General features: G+C 37.5%; 1 pseudogene; it reads left to right on the top strand.

Annotated features, from left to right (window-relative positions):
* Positions 1–534: 534 nt before the first annotated feature.
* LOC147423133 (uncharacterized) lies at positions 535–2,854 on the top strand (annotated as a pseudogene).
* The last annotated feature ends 11,492 nt before the right edge of the window (positions 2,855–14,346 follow it).

The raw sequence follows: 14,346 nt of genomic DNA, 5'->3' as shown, positions 1-14,346 counted from the left end.
TATAAATAAACACAACTTACTTGAAAATGTTGTTTATAAGGAGGACAAACATCCCCTAATCAGGGCTATTCCACTTACACAATCTTCCTTTGTATTATCGAAAGATAATTTAATTGTTCAATGGGATGTGTCAAAAGGAAAATTCTTGACATTGGGAAGTCAATTAAAAGGACAAGTGTTGGAGCGTTTCAAAGAAGTAATCACAAAGTATCAACATGCTTTTGCATGGTCGTATAAAGACCTACAAGGAGTCAAGCCTGAGCTATGTCAACACTATATCAACTTAGAACTTGGGGCACGACCTATTTGTCAACGTCAGCGTCGCACCAGTCCTGTTATGTTGAATTGGTTAAGGTAGAAATAATGAAACTCTTGGATGTGGGATTTATTTATCCGGTTGCTTATAGTGATTGGGTTTCCCCAATTGTGGTAGTACCCAAGAAAAATACAAAAATCCATAACTCAATGGGAAAACTAAGGAAGATCATTTCCCTTTGCCCTTTACCGATCATGTTTTAGATCGTGGTGCCGGGTATGGCCTTTATTCCTTTATATCCGGATGGATTTAGTGGCTATAATCAAATTCAAATACATGAAGATGATCAAGCAAAAACTACTTTTACTACTGAATGGGGAAAATTTGCTTATCGAGTTATGCCGTTTGGGCTATGTAATTCCCCGGCCACATTCCAACGTGTTATGATTGCAGCTTATCAGGATTTCCTGCAAAAGTGGATCTTAGATGATTTTTCAGTGCAAGGAACTGAAGAGGAGATGCCTGAAAAGTTGGCCTTAGTGTTTGAACGTAGCATTGAAATGGGCATTTCTTTAAACCCTGAGAAGTGTGTCTTTGGGATAACCAAAGGAATACTATTAGGTCATGTTGTCTCTCGAGATGGCATTACGGTTGATGAGAGTAAGGTTAGTAAAATCAAAGATTTTCCAATACCTCAGAATCTTCTTCAACTGCGAGGATTTCTAGGGCATGCAAACTACTATAGGAGATTCATTTTGAACTTTGCTTCAATTGTGGGACCTCTGACAAATTTTCTTAAAAAGGATATAGGTTATGTCTGGACTGACAAATGTCAAGTTGCATTTGAAGACATTAAAGACCAGTTACTAAAAGTGCGAATTCTAGTGAGTCCTAATTGGACAAAATAAATTCATATCCATGCTCATGCATCACATACAGCAGTTGGGGTTGTGTTGTGTCAAACTGATGATAAGAAATTTGATCATCCAATCTATTATGCTAGTAGGGTCTTAAGTTACCCTAAGCATAATTACACTACGATTGAAAAAGAATGCATGTCTATGGTTTTCTATGTTGATAAATTTTGGCATGCATTATCTATTGGGAAATCATTTTGTATTTTATGTGGATCATGCCACATTGAAATACTTGTTAAATAAACCAGAGATTTCTGGAAGAGTGATCCGATGGATGTTACTTTTACAAGAGTTTGACTTTGAGGTAGTTGTACGACAAGGCAAGTCGCATGTGTTTGCCGATCATCTTTCTAGATTACTTACTGATGATGTAGAGAGGGGAGTTGAAGATGACTTACCCAATGCTAACCTGTTTCTGGTAGAAAGTGAGTTACCTTGGTATGCTGACATAGCTAACTTTCTTAGCACGTCTGAATATCCTCATAAAGCAACTAAGCATGATTTAAAGAAGAAACTACTTCTTCAAGCCCGTCATTATTCATTGATAGGGGGATTTCCTATATTGTTATTTTCCTCGTGACCAAGTCTATAGAAGATGCTTAAGAGAGGATGAGATTTATCAAGTTTTAAAGGAATTACATTATGAACCTTGTGGAGGCTATTTTGCAGGGGAATTAACTGCAAGAAAAGTATTGATGGTAGGATATTGGTGGCCGACTGTTTATAAGGACTCCTTTACACATTGTAAAAAGTGTGACAAATGTCAGCGAGTTGGTCAACCCACTGCTCAATATGCAACGCCGTTAACACCAATACTAGCTTTGAAGCCATTTGAGAAATGGGGAATAGATTTTGTAGGACCCTCCATCTTGATATCATTCTAATCGATATATTTTGGTGTGTACAGACTATGTTACCAAGTGAGTTGAAACTAAACCTCTGAAAACTGATAGAGCCTTAGATATGGCTAAGTTCCTCTATGAGGATATTATTACAAGATTTGGTTGTCCACTAGAGCTAGTTAGCGATCGAGGATCTCATTTCCTTAATGACACTATTAGGGACAAACTATATAAAATTAAACATCGAAAGTATAAACCTTATTATCCACATGCAAATGGGCAAGTGTAAGTTACCAATAGAATTCTGGGTAACATTTTAACAAAAACAGTAGCTGATAATCGGCGTGATTGGGATGAATGATTACCTGAAGCATTATGGGCTTATCGCATCACTTTTAAGGTAACAACCCAAAATACACCCTTCACTTTAGTTTATGGTGCTGAAGCCATATTTCCAATCGAAAAGGAGATTCCAACCTTAAGGGTTGCCTTATCTACTAGACTTGGTGAAGAGGAATCTTTAAAAGATAGGTTGTTTACCTTGACCAAACTCGACGAGATGCGCTTGCTAGCCTTACAAAGTCTTGAGGCTATGCAAAAGCGACATAAAGCTTGGCATGATCGCCATATCAAAGTTCGGAAATTTCAAAGAGGCGATAAGGTTTTAATTTATGATAATCGTTACTATAAATTTCCCTGGGAAACTGCAGACACGACGGTTAGGTCCTTTTAAAGTACTACAGACCTTTAATAATGGGTCCTTGCTAGTTCAGGACATTGACAAAGCTTTAGATCCTTTTAAAGTTAATGTTCTGAGAGTGAAAGATTATTTCACTTAGTTCTCTATTTTAGAAAAATGACATAAGGGTAAAACCATAAATAAGATTTAAGAAAAAAAAACAAAAACAGAAAAAAATTTAGTTGTAGTAGTAGTTTGTTTATTTCTTTCTTGCTTTAGAATGAGTGTTAACAATGGTTATTCTATGGCAGGGATTATCGCCCTGTTCATCATCACATTTTTTCCACTCCATCCACTTTTGGTGAGTCATGGATACCTCTATAGATTATTTGCTTACTGTGTTTAGACCTTTCATTCATGGGTAGGCATAGAGACTGTTGTCTACATGATTGATGATATACATGAGGTAGAATGGCTATTACGATGGTGGGCCATGAGTTTTGACTTAGAGGTACATGATTGGGATTATTTACGTTTTTTTATTACACTTTTTGGGGTATTTTTGTGAGAATGACCCTATCGCATTTATGGAGATGTTTCCTGTCTTAGATGAGGATATCATGATAGACCCCATAGTAGATTTGGAGTTTATTACTCTTGATGATGATGATGAGGGGGTACCGTTGGGTTTACCTAGGGGATTATATCATATATTGTTGCATAGTCAGCAAGCAACGGTCCAATATGGCCAAGCACAACCCTATGGAGGGGGTCTTCATCGTGCAGCACCTTTGGCTTAGCCAATGCACCTGCACTATTCCGTCATATGTAGCGAGAGGCTTTTAAAAAAAGAAAAAAAAGAAAAACAAAAAAAAACAAAACCACAAAAATACAAACAAATAGAAAAAAATCACAAAAAAATCCAAAAAGAAATGTTTCCTTTTATGTTTGATTTTCTGTTTTATTCAAAACAAAACACTAAAAAAAAAAGAAAACCACAAACAAAACAAACAACAAAAAAATCATAAAAATTAGGAGTAGGATAACGACATCCCTTTAGGGGGAGTGTAGTCTAATCTTTTTGCAGAACCAAGCAATTTTGTATGGAGAAGATACCTGTTACAAATTGGAGCTGATTGGTATATGGGGATATAGTTCTAAAGTGGAGCATTTTCAAGCAGATTAAAGAGGTGGTTTATTTCTAACTGTAATGATCAATAGATTCTTCTTTTTTAGTTTTTATCATTTTTATGCTTGCTGTAATAGATGTGTGAGTGACAAGTTAATACCACACTATTCATAGTCATATTAAACTTGTTAGCTTAGGGGGTTTATATATTCTTTTTAACTTTCCTTTATCTAGACTTAGCAATCACCGATCGGTGACCAAGCTGTTAGTGGCTGAGAGAGGTAGTCAATGTGATTATTTAATAGAGTCACTGTAGCTAAACTAGTTTTGGGCAACTAGTGATAAGCCAAGGGAAGAATAAAACAAAACTTTTATGTTACATGTTGTGTGACCGTCACTGTACAAGTTTGGTAGGCGGGTGGGTCCACTTTGTCTCTAGTGACAGAGCCACGAGCCGTAGCCAGGTTTTGTACGGGGTGGAAGTGTAAGTGCTAATAATTCATGCTCCATGCAGCAGTGAGAGTGGAATGTGTGAGAAACAAATAAGTAAATAAATAAATAAAAAAACCAATCAAGTACGATGTGACTTGCTAAACATAAAAATAGAAAAAAAATGCATGAAAAAAAAACCCACTAAAAACTTGGGAATTCAAATGAAGGGAAATAAATTAAAGGCGACGACATCCACTTAGATATAAATGCTAAGATATCTATAATATAGGGGTTAATTGGTTTACCTCTATAGAGCTCTAGTGCCATGGAGGGGGGTTGTTCTTGCTATTAAATAGTAATAAATTTATTGTCTTGCCTAGGGCGGTTTATAGTTATTCCATTAACTAGTCACCTTACTATTAATTTTAGTCGCTATTGGTGAGGTTTAGGTTTGTGATTTTCAAATCTTTATAAATGCTAGTTAGTGAGGGTATATACGTTTCCTGGGGTTAACATGTTTATATAACTATGTCTAGTGTTTATTAATTTGTCACTGAGTTGTCACTGATTGAATGATTAACGGTTTTATTGTTGAAACAAATCTGGTTCTTGTTTTAAAATACGTAAGAATGGACAGAGTACTGGTGTTAGTGTAATGTGTTTCAGACTTTATGCTCAGAGGGCGTTTGCATTAAAGGAGGGGAGCCATTTATTTTTTGATTAACGGTTTTATTGTTGAAACAAATCTGGTTCTTGTTTTAAAATACGTAAGAATGGACAGACTACTGGTGTTAGTGTAATGTGTTTCAGACTTTATGCTCAGAGGGCGTTTGCATTAAAGGAGGGGAGCCATTTATTTTTTGAAGTGTAGCAGTCAAGATGGGGAGTTGCAGCAGTTCAAGAAGTTCATTCCAGTGTAGAAGACATTTTTGTTCGTCGAGGAGGACTTCATATTTCAGTGGGGGAGGAATGTAGACCCCAATACTTTTTGACAATTTGTACACAACTCTGGGTTAATTGGGATATGCATGTGCATGCTAGAAGCATTTGCATTTTACATTATTGCACATGTATGCCTATTTAACATGATTTGATGATGCTGCATATAAATGATAAGATAGAATTTGAAAGCATTTGTTGATGTTTGCATTGAAATTTGAATGCTATGATTAGTTCTCTTAAGGGAAGTCCATAAGTTCTTGACCTAGTTTAGTTGTATATGTCTGGAAAGAGATAGAAAGCTTACCAGCTTGACAAAGTTTCAAGGTCGGTACTACTCTTGAGTTCGGTCTTAGCCGAAGTAAATCTTCGGAATCTTGTGAGTTGGCCCTAATTTGCGTTAATGCATGTTAGTCGGTTTAAACAATAGAGTTAGATTTTGAGCTTGCCTCTAAGGAAAGCAAAAATTGTAGACAAGTTTAAGTGTAACTATCGGGAAAAGCTTTACATTTTGACTTAGAATCCGGGAGGGACCGTGAAGTTCAAAAGAGTAGGGGGAGAGAAGATGTGAGCTCGATGCTCATTGTCATGATAGAGATCTTTGAGGTCTCGGGGATTTTAACCCTTTTGCTGAAAGTGAGAGAGGGCGCCGGTGAGAGACAGTTTGAGAGTGCTGAAAGGTTATGTGAGCAGTAGGAGAGAAGAGAGATTTGCTAGTTAGTAGCACTGTGTGTCTGTGTGTGTTAGTGAGAGAGAGAGAGAGAGAGAGAGAGAGAGAGAGAGAGAGAGAGAGAGAGAGAGAGAAAGATAATTTTGTTAACGCTAGTGAGAGGAGGAGGAATCTGTAGCGCTCAGTGTGTGGGTGTGGGTTCTAAGTGTGTAGGGTTGCAAGCCTAGAGAGGTAGAGGGGGAAAGCGTTTTTTTCTTGCCAGTGTGAGTTAATATGTGTGTAGCCCTATAGAGAAGAGAGAGAGAAAACGTTATCAGTTTATAGAGAGGATAGGAGAGAAAACGTTAGCAGTGTTTTTCTTGAGAGAAGAAGTGTGTGTGTTAGTGTAGGGCTCTTTCTTGAATGTATTACTATCTGTTTATGTAGCTCTTGAGGAGAGAGAAGCACAAATTCATTCGGAAATACTGAGATAATAAGAGAGAAGTAGAGAGAGGAAACGAAAATGAAAATAACCGAGAGAAAGAGAGGGAGCCTTTACTGGCTATGCTGAGAGCAGGAATTGCAAGCCAAGAGGGAAGTAGAGAGAGAAGAATTCAGCCTTGCTGAAAACGAGGATGATGCACGTTGTCGTTGATGAGTGAAGGCCCCATCTACTGACTGTACCGATAAAGAGGAGAGAGAAGGAGACCCCTTTCTCTATAGTATAATGAGAGAGTGAGAGAAAGAGGGAGAAACACAGGTAGTTGGAGGACACCAGATAGAGAAAAAGAGAGATTGTGTGTGTAGTGAGATAGAGAGAGAGATTGAATACTTTGCTGAGTTCAAAGAGAGAGTCATAGGGAGTCATGTTCCGCATGTCATAGCAAAGAGAGAGAGAGAGAGAGAGAGAGAGAGAGAGAGAGAGAGAGAGAGAGAGAGAGAGAAAGAGAGAGTGAAATTCGGAAAGCAAGTTCAAGATTACGATGCGGAGTGACTCATGTTAAAGTGAGAGGAGCCGCTGCTTGATTTCGAACAAAGACAGAAAGCAAAACATTTGGAAGTGAGAATTAAGAATTTTCTGGTCAGTTTTCTTTGTGATTTCCAAACAATTTAATAAAATTGAAAAGAAACATTGCTAGTTTAAAATTAAAAACAAAAAGAAATGCTTTGAATTCTCAACTATGCTTGTGATTAAACCATTGTAATCATTTTTGTGCATGTCTATATAGCATTCTGTGTACAATTGAGTTTGAGAATAAAGAATAATTTTTATCAAATCTGGTGTCAATTTGCAATATTAAACTTGTGCACACAAAATCTTGAATAAATCAAAATAATTGGTATCTATGTTCATGCTTAAATATACATACGAGCAGCAATCTGGTTAAGTTTAAATGTATAAAAAGAATCTAGTTGAACTACGAGGCTAGGAGGGCATACATTTTGGACTATGGAAAATTTAGAAAATTTAGCAGATTAACTAAACTACGAATGCATATTAATAAAATTAGATAAAATGGGCTTGAGAGTAGAAAATGAAAGACAGATTAGTGTATTTTTAGGTTAGTTAGGGGGCCGTTAGGTTATTTGAACGTCATTAAGAAGATTTGTAAGGCAGCGTTCATGCCCATAATCAAAAAACTTTGTTTGGTGGTAGATATTGTAGTCTAAGAATGGTATGATTGTGATCTTCTTGAAATAATTATGTGAAACTTGAGCATTGAAACTCCATGTGCCATAGAACTAGGTGAGCTTGAGAGGTACTCTATAGATGATAAGATAATGCCCATCCAAATCATGCAAGTTGCAGAGAAAATGTGCATTCACTGATCCCCTGCATGAAGAGCCTCTGTTGGGCCTTACCCCTGGTAACAATTTGTTCATCTCACATTGTGCCCACAATCGGGCTACGATTCTTTAAAGGGCAAGATTAAATACTTTTATTACCAGTACCATACATAGTAAGAACGGATGTTGTAGTGCACCATTTCACATTTATACTATTAGATAGAGAAGAGGACCAAGATTCTTGATTGTATGTCCTCCTTTTCTCGCTCAATTTTTTATTTTCTTGGAGCTACTCGCTTGAGGATTTGGATTTGTCTTTCTTTTTGAGCTAATGTTGCAGACTCCTTAGCACTTTGGTGGGCCTATTGGTACTGTTTTTCCATTTGCTTTAGGGAAAGCTTACTGCTTTTTGCACTATTCCCTCTTGTATCTGCCTTGCCATCTTCTCTTTTTCGTACATATCTTTGTATTTTGACAGGCCCCCGTTGATATGCTCTAGCTGGGAGTCCCTTCAATGGCGATCTTCTACTAAGAGAGTGTTGGTTTCTATACCAACTCCTTGTTTTCATTCCTTGTTTTGCCATCTCTTCTATGCTGACCACCACAAATATGAGATCAGAACACCACTAAATTGAGATCCGCATTGTTCTCTTCTTCTCCCTCATACTCGAGAGTTAGCTGTATGATCTCTTTGTTTAAATCCTCACTCAAGTTGAATATGAGTGCTGCTTTGGCCATATTAGACATTGATTTGTTGATGATTGGACCTAGGTCATTGGCTTGGGTCATCCTCGGGGGGGGGGGGGGGGGTGACTTAATAATTATGTTACTATCACGTGAGTGCAGCATAAGGGGTTATTAAATTTCAACTTTTCTCACATTTTTACAAACAAAAGGGTCATATAAAATGGAATTGGGAAAAAATTTTATAGATTGAGTAGGAAAAGGGTCTACTTTATTGTAAAAAAATCACAAATAAGGAGTTTAATAAATAGTTTTTGAACGCACGCGATATACGCAATTTATGCATAGTGACCCCCCCAAGAGGGGTCATCTCAATGGTGGTTTCAAGGATGGACTCCTTGATCTCACTTTTCTTGATAAGATTGATTTACTGGTGGAGTGGAAATCTTGATCCTTTGCTATGGTCTCTCTTCATGTGGAGTCTCTTTAAGAGAATGCCTAGGCAAGGAATTCATTCGTGCTCTTTGGTATTTCCTCCACACTTATTGTATCTTTTGGATTGCATGGTTGATATGCTGTTGTTGGGCTTCTGGTAAAGTTGGTAAACCAGTCATCCTGAGGTTTTCTTGCATTTTTCGTAAGCCTTTAGGTTGGTTCACTCCGTTTTGTGCCTATTCATTCTTTAAGTCCTATTTTTGACCAATTCTTGTGGGGTTTTCTTGCGTCTTTTGCAAGCCCTCTGATTGACCATCTCTATTTGTTGTCTGCTCGGGTGTTATTGTCTCTTGGCTAGGTTCTTTTAAGAAAGAACGTGGTAGCTCTACCGCATCTTGGGCCTCTTCTTTGGTGTAGCCTGTTGCTAATAGATCTTGGATGGACCTTATTGCTTGTTCTTCTTTAGTGAGGGGTCCATATGGAATATCCTCCTTCATGATTTCTCGAGGTTGTTGGATTGTCTTCTCTATCTGAAATCCTGCATTGGTGGGTGGAGACTCCATGTTAATTAGGTTTGTAGGGAGAGGGCTTGGTATTTTGGGTTCTACTTGTTGTGGAGTCTCATGTTGATGCCCTTGCCTTGCATGTTCCTCTTGCTTGCAAATATGATCCATCATATCTATGACGTTGTTGTGATCTACAGTCTCTTCCTATGTTATGGTCTCAACAGGTTGTTGGCGATCTAAATTCCTTTTTGTTCTTAGCTCCATTGCAAAGGTATCTTCCTCAGGTTGATCCTGAGTCTTCATTATTTTTGGTTCCTCCCCTTCTGCTTCTTCTTCTGCTGGTCATTTTGATGTCTTGCCAGTTTGTTCTTTAATTTTGGCCCTCATCATATCCGATAGGTTTTGGGCCTACTCTTGCTTTCTAAGTTTTTTCCTTATCTCTTCTTCTTTGAGCAGTCTCTCTTTGTTCTTGTTTTCTCTCTTCTTACACTTTTAGCTTCCTTTCTTGCTCATCCGTAGCCTTTTTTTCTCTTTTCTCCACCCTTCTGGTGTATGTTGACACTTGATTCATTTCTTGAGTAATGGGATCCAATTGTTGGAGCTCAATCTTCTTTGTCGGTCTTTGATCCGACTGACTCAGAGCTTTTGGCCCCTCCCTCTCTCACATATTTTGGTTGAGTTTTCCTTGTAACTCTGGGTGGTGGGTCGTGCCATTGTGGATGGTGCTACCACTTTCTTGGTTTTTGGTTGACGTACTCTTTCTGCCCATTCATTTGAGTTTGGGGCATCTTCTAGTGAATCTTGCTCTCCAATTAAACCAGCTGCAATCTCGTTAAGATCTCGGCTCCCCTGAGTGTGGGATGGCGGATGGTTTAGCCCGGTGCTTTTTCTCTACCATTGCTATGAGTCACTCAAAGCCCCATTTGGCTAATTCTACAGGCGCATGCTTGTGTTTGTGGAATTTCGAGTCTAAATTTTTTTCAGGCCTTGTATATCTGGTTTTCTTGTCAAAGTGGAGGTGCTGGTGTAGAACCTTCATCAAATGTTTTATCCTTCTTTCCTTGATGATGCTAAATGTTGGCAGCTTCATGGTAGCGAAATCCTCATTGGCATAGCCTTGTGGCTTAATTGGTTCTCCCCTTGGAAATTTGGTGATTTCCACCATGGAGATAGGGGTAACTTCTACTATGACCTTCTCACCATCGACCTTTGTAAGATTACTTGTCATCCTATCTTCATCCACCTTTTGTAGAGTGGTGATCAATTCACGACTTGTACAATTGGTATGATGAGGAATCCTGGATTCCTAGCCTTATATAGCTCTGTTGGCATTTTGTGGTGTGTATGCAATGGTATTGAAGTCCATGGGCATTTGTGGTGCTTCCCACCTCTTTCCTTGGTCATCTTTCCACACGCAATTGAAAGCCCTAAGGCCATGCTGAGTTTGGATGGCCTTGTTGACATAACAGTCTTTGCATTCTGTGATGTGGTCCATGTCGACTTGGTAGCTTTCCTTTTCTTTGAGCTTGTAGATTCTTTGGTTTCTCATTTTCTTGGGAGTATCTAATCATGTGGTAAACAAATGACAAAATTCCAGTTTTTAGCTAGATAATCATCAAATGTCAATCATTTGTGCAAATAGTGCTTTGGAAGTTAGTTTGTTCAATATCTTGATCTCAGAGTGTCTAATTTTGACATGTGAGGTGTCATTGGAATCCCCTTGATATGTACTTCATCGTGATAAAATCCCATCCCCAAAATTTGTCAAGTCGCTGCAAATGTGGTAGGTGTCATCCGTGCCAAATCTGACATTTTTTCTCATATTCTGTATGTTCACCTCTCCCTGACCCCATCTATGCTATGCATGATTAATTTGGACAGCTAAAACTTCAAATTAGGCCCAAAAAGCTTTTGGACTCCTTTTGACTTGGTCTTTTTGGGGTTAAGTTGGAATTTTTAACTTTTCGACTTGCTTTATGACTTCATTTTGGCATTCTACTATTCAATTGGGTTCTATGGACTGGAAAAATGCTATAGTTTGTCAACTTGCCTGGCTCACGTGCAATTTCCTAGTCATATGGCAACAACTATGGTACTTGTCATTTGTGCCCGAATTTAGTAATAATGGTTCTCTCTGCTTCCCCTTGGTATGTGGAGTCTACTATCACCCTGCATGGTCAATTTGGGTCATTGGTTTGATCACTACTCAGTTTTTTTTCTTGTCGGTAGTCCGGTTTGTTAAGCAAGCCTTAGTTATGGTTTGGCAATTGGCTTCAATCCTTCCCTGTAGCTTCCTATACTGGGAAAATTTGGCTCCAGTGCATTGCAACCCAAGGCATGGATCTGGCAATTCAAGGAGAGACCCCAACCATGTTGTGCGCTAATTGTATAGTAGAGCAAGAAAGAAAGTTGGCATGGTACAAAGCAAGATATGGGCCTGTAATAATCGAAGAAGAAATAGGCAATGGTGGTCCAAGTGATTCATTTGGCAATTCAAAATTTCACGTATCTGATCTTCTGGGGGAGCAAGCCCATGATCTAAATTCAATCTCCCAATCAATAATGAGCTCTTTTTGTATCTTAATCTCAAGATTTGTAACTAAAACCTCTTTTTGATTTGTAAATCTCTATTTGCTGGAGCAAATGAACATGTCGGATGTTGTTGCAATTGTGTAAGTCTTATTCTCTCTCCCTCTCTCTCGAAGTTGCATTATACGTTATACGGGAAACATATAATACATCGTATACGGATGTTTACCTGACCCCATATTATACGGGCGTATTATACGGTGAAAACTTAGTAAAAACGGGCAACGTTTTTTTCTAAGTTTTTCAATCGAAGTATCTTTATATCAAAAAATCTTTTGATCGAAAGATGTTTAGGACAAAAAGAAAATCGATCGAAAGATGTATTGATTGAAAAAAAAGTATATATACCGGCACCGCGCTTTGTTGAGACTAGTGTTCCTCACAAAAGGTATTCCATGTCAATAGGAGACAAAAAAATGAATTTTGTTTATAATTTAAAAAATCAAAATTCATAATTTTTTAAATTTTTGATTATATCTAATTTAATGTTTTGTTAAAATTTAATCTAATTTAATGTTTTGTTAAAATTTAATTAATTATTTGATTTAAATCAAATTATGTAAACTTTGTATGTTGTGTAGAGCTCAATCTCTCACTCATACAAAGTGTTTAACTTTTAGGAATCACTTGCTACATGCTCAGTTTACTGACACGTGGAAGTGAATTAGTGTTATAATTTAGATATTACCGTTGTGTGCAGAGTGTACTCTCACATGAGGTTAACTGTCAGCAAAATATAATAGAATAGAGGTCAGTTTTATTTAGGTAAGTTCAATTTTGATGTGCAGATACTTTCTCACCTCAAAGTAAATAGAGATAGAAATTTTGTTGTCCTGTGTAGAGCCATCACACTAAGCTCTCACTGGAATCAAAATTTTAGAATCTCATGTCCAAATACATTGATATTACATTATCTTTGTTTGGATTGCTATGTCTATCATACTGTGTGATTGTACACGTGCATCAAATGCAGATAGATAAGCTTTCAAAGATCTACCGTGGAGTGTGAGAACTTCATGTTCGCAGTTCAAATAGATATGACAATTGTCAAAGATTGCAATTCACCCTCATTTCTAATGAGAATCAATTGCAAGATTTGATCAATATTATCGATTATTGTAATATGTGAAAGCTTTAAGCTTTCACTTTAGATAAATTGATAAAGTGCAATGGATTAAAATTATCGATTATTGTAATGTGTGAAAGCCAAAAGCTTGCATTAATGAATTGATATAGTGCAATGTGATTGAAATGTTTTTTTTGAAGTGGTGAAGTTATTTAGTGCAGCAAAATATGATTTGATTAACATGAGTTTCTTGAAGAATGCAAAGACTACTATTGTCTATTGTTGATTGATAATGTAGTGCAAGATTAATTGATAATGTGGACATATTTTGATCACTATATTGATCAATAGAGCATTGTTTGTGTAGTTTGTTGCTTTGAAGTAATTTTGACCTTGAAATTAACAAGTGGAATTGTTGAGCTGGCAGCTTAAATTTATCTGCCAGCATGGTGAAAGGATATGAGTGGAGTTATGTCCACGAGCTGCGTGCTGGAAAGAATACATCTCGATTGAAATGCAAGACATGCGTCCATGAGTTTAGTGGTAATACAACTAGAATCAAAGAGAATTTGTTTAAAGTACCTGGTAATGTGTCCGAGTGTAAGGCACTGCCAAGAGATATTCATGATAGATTGCCAAAGTACGCTCGCATTGCTGAGAAAATTCTTGCAGCTAAAAAGAAAAGTTTTAATGCCAAACAAGCTGCACTGGATGTTGAAATGTCTTTTGTCAATGAGAGGATAGAGCATGTGCCTACGGAAGCAAATGATCACACTCCCCAGTCAACTCCTTTTCACGGACATGCTTCAACGCCAGCAGCAACAAATCCTAGCTCAACTAAAGTTAGTAAAGCATCATCCAATGGCCAAATTCTATATAAAGCGATAGATAAGCAATGGTTTCTTGAGTTACACTTGAAATGGACACAATATTTTGTGGCATTGGGTATACTATTGAATGCTATACGCAACCCCATATTTCAAGATGCTTTAATGAGAACGGCCAAAAAAGGATTTGTGATTCTTGATTATAATAAGATGCACACAGAGTATCTAGATAAAATGAAAGACAATACTAAAGCCATCCTCAAGCGCAAGGTGGTGGACTTTGTTCCTGCATATGGTTGCACCATAGTGTTGGATGGATGGACCAACTGTTAGAAGAAGCGGCTCATCAATGTAATGCTTATCAATCTTAGAGGGTCTATATTTGTAGAATCCATTGACACCTCTTTAAAAGAGACCAATGATTATCTAGCAAGGATATATGAGCTTGCCATAGCAAAGGCAGGTGGACCAAAGAATGTGGCTACAATTGTCATAGATAATGCATCCAATTACAAGGCTATAGGAAGGTCTATCCAAGTTAAGTACCCAGCAATTACTTGGGTGCCATGTGTCGTGCATAATTGTAATTTTCTATTAAAAGACATTGG

The sequence above is a fragment of the Adiantum capillus-veneris genome, chromosome 26 (genome assembly GCF_014529385.1).
Source record: "Adiantum capillus-veneris isolate H3 chromosome 26, ASM1452938v2, whole genome shotgun sequence".
Classification (NCBI taxonomy): domain Eukaryota; kingdom Viridiplantae; phylum Streptophyta; class Polypodiopsida; order Polypodiales; family Pteridaceae; genus Adiantum; species Adiantum capillus-veneris.
Note: the sequence above shows the minus strand (reverse complement) of the source record. Positions and strands in the feature narration are given on the sequence as shown.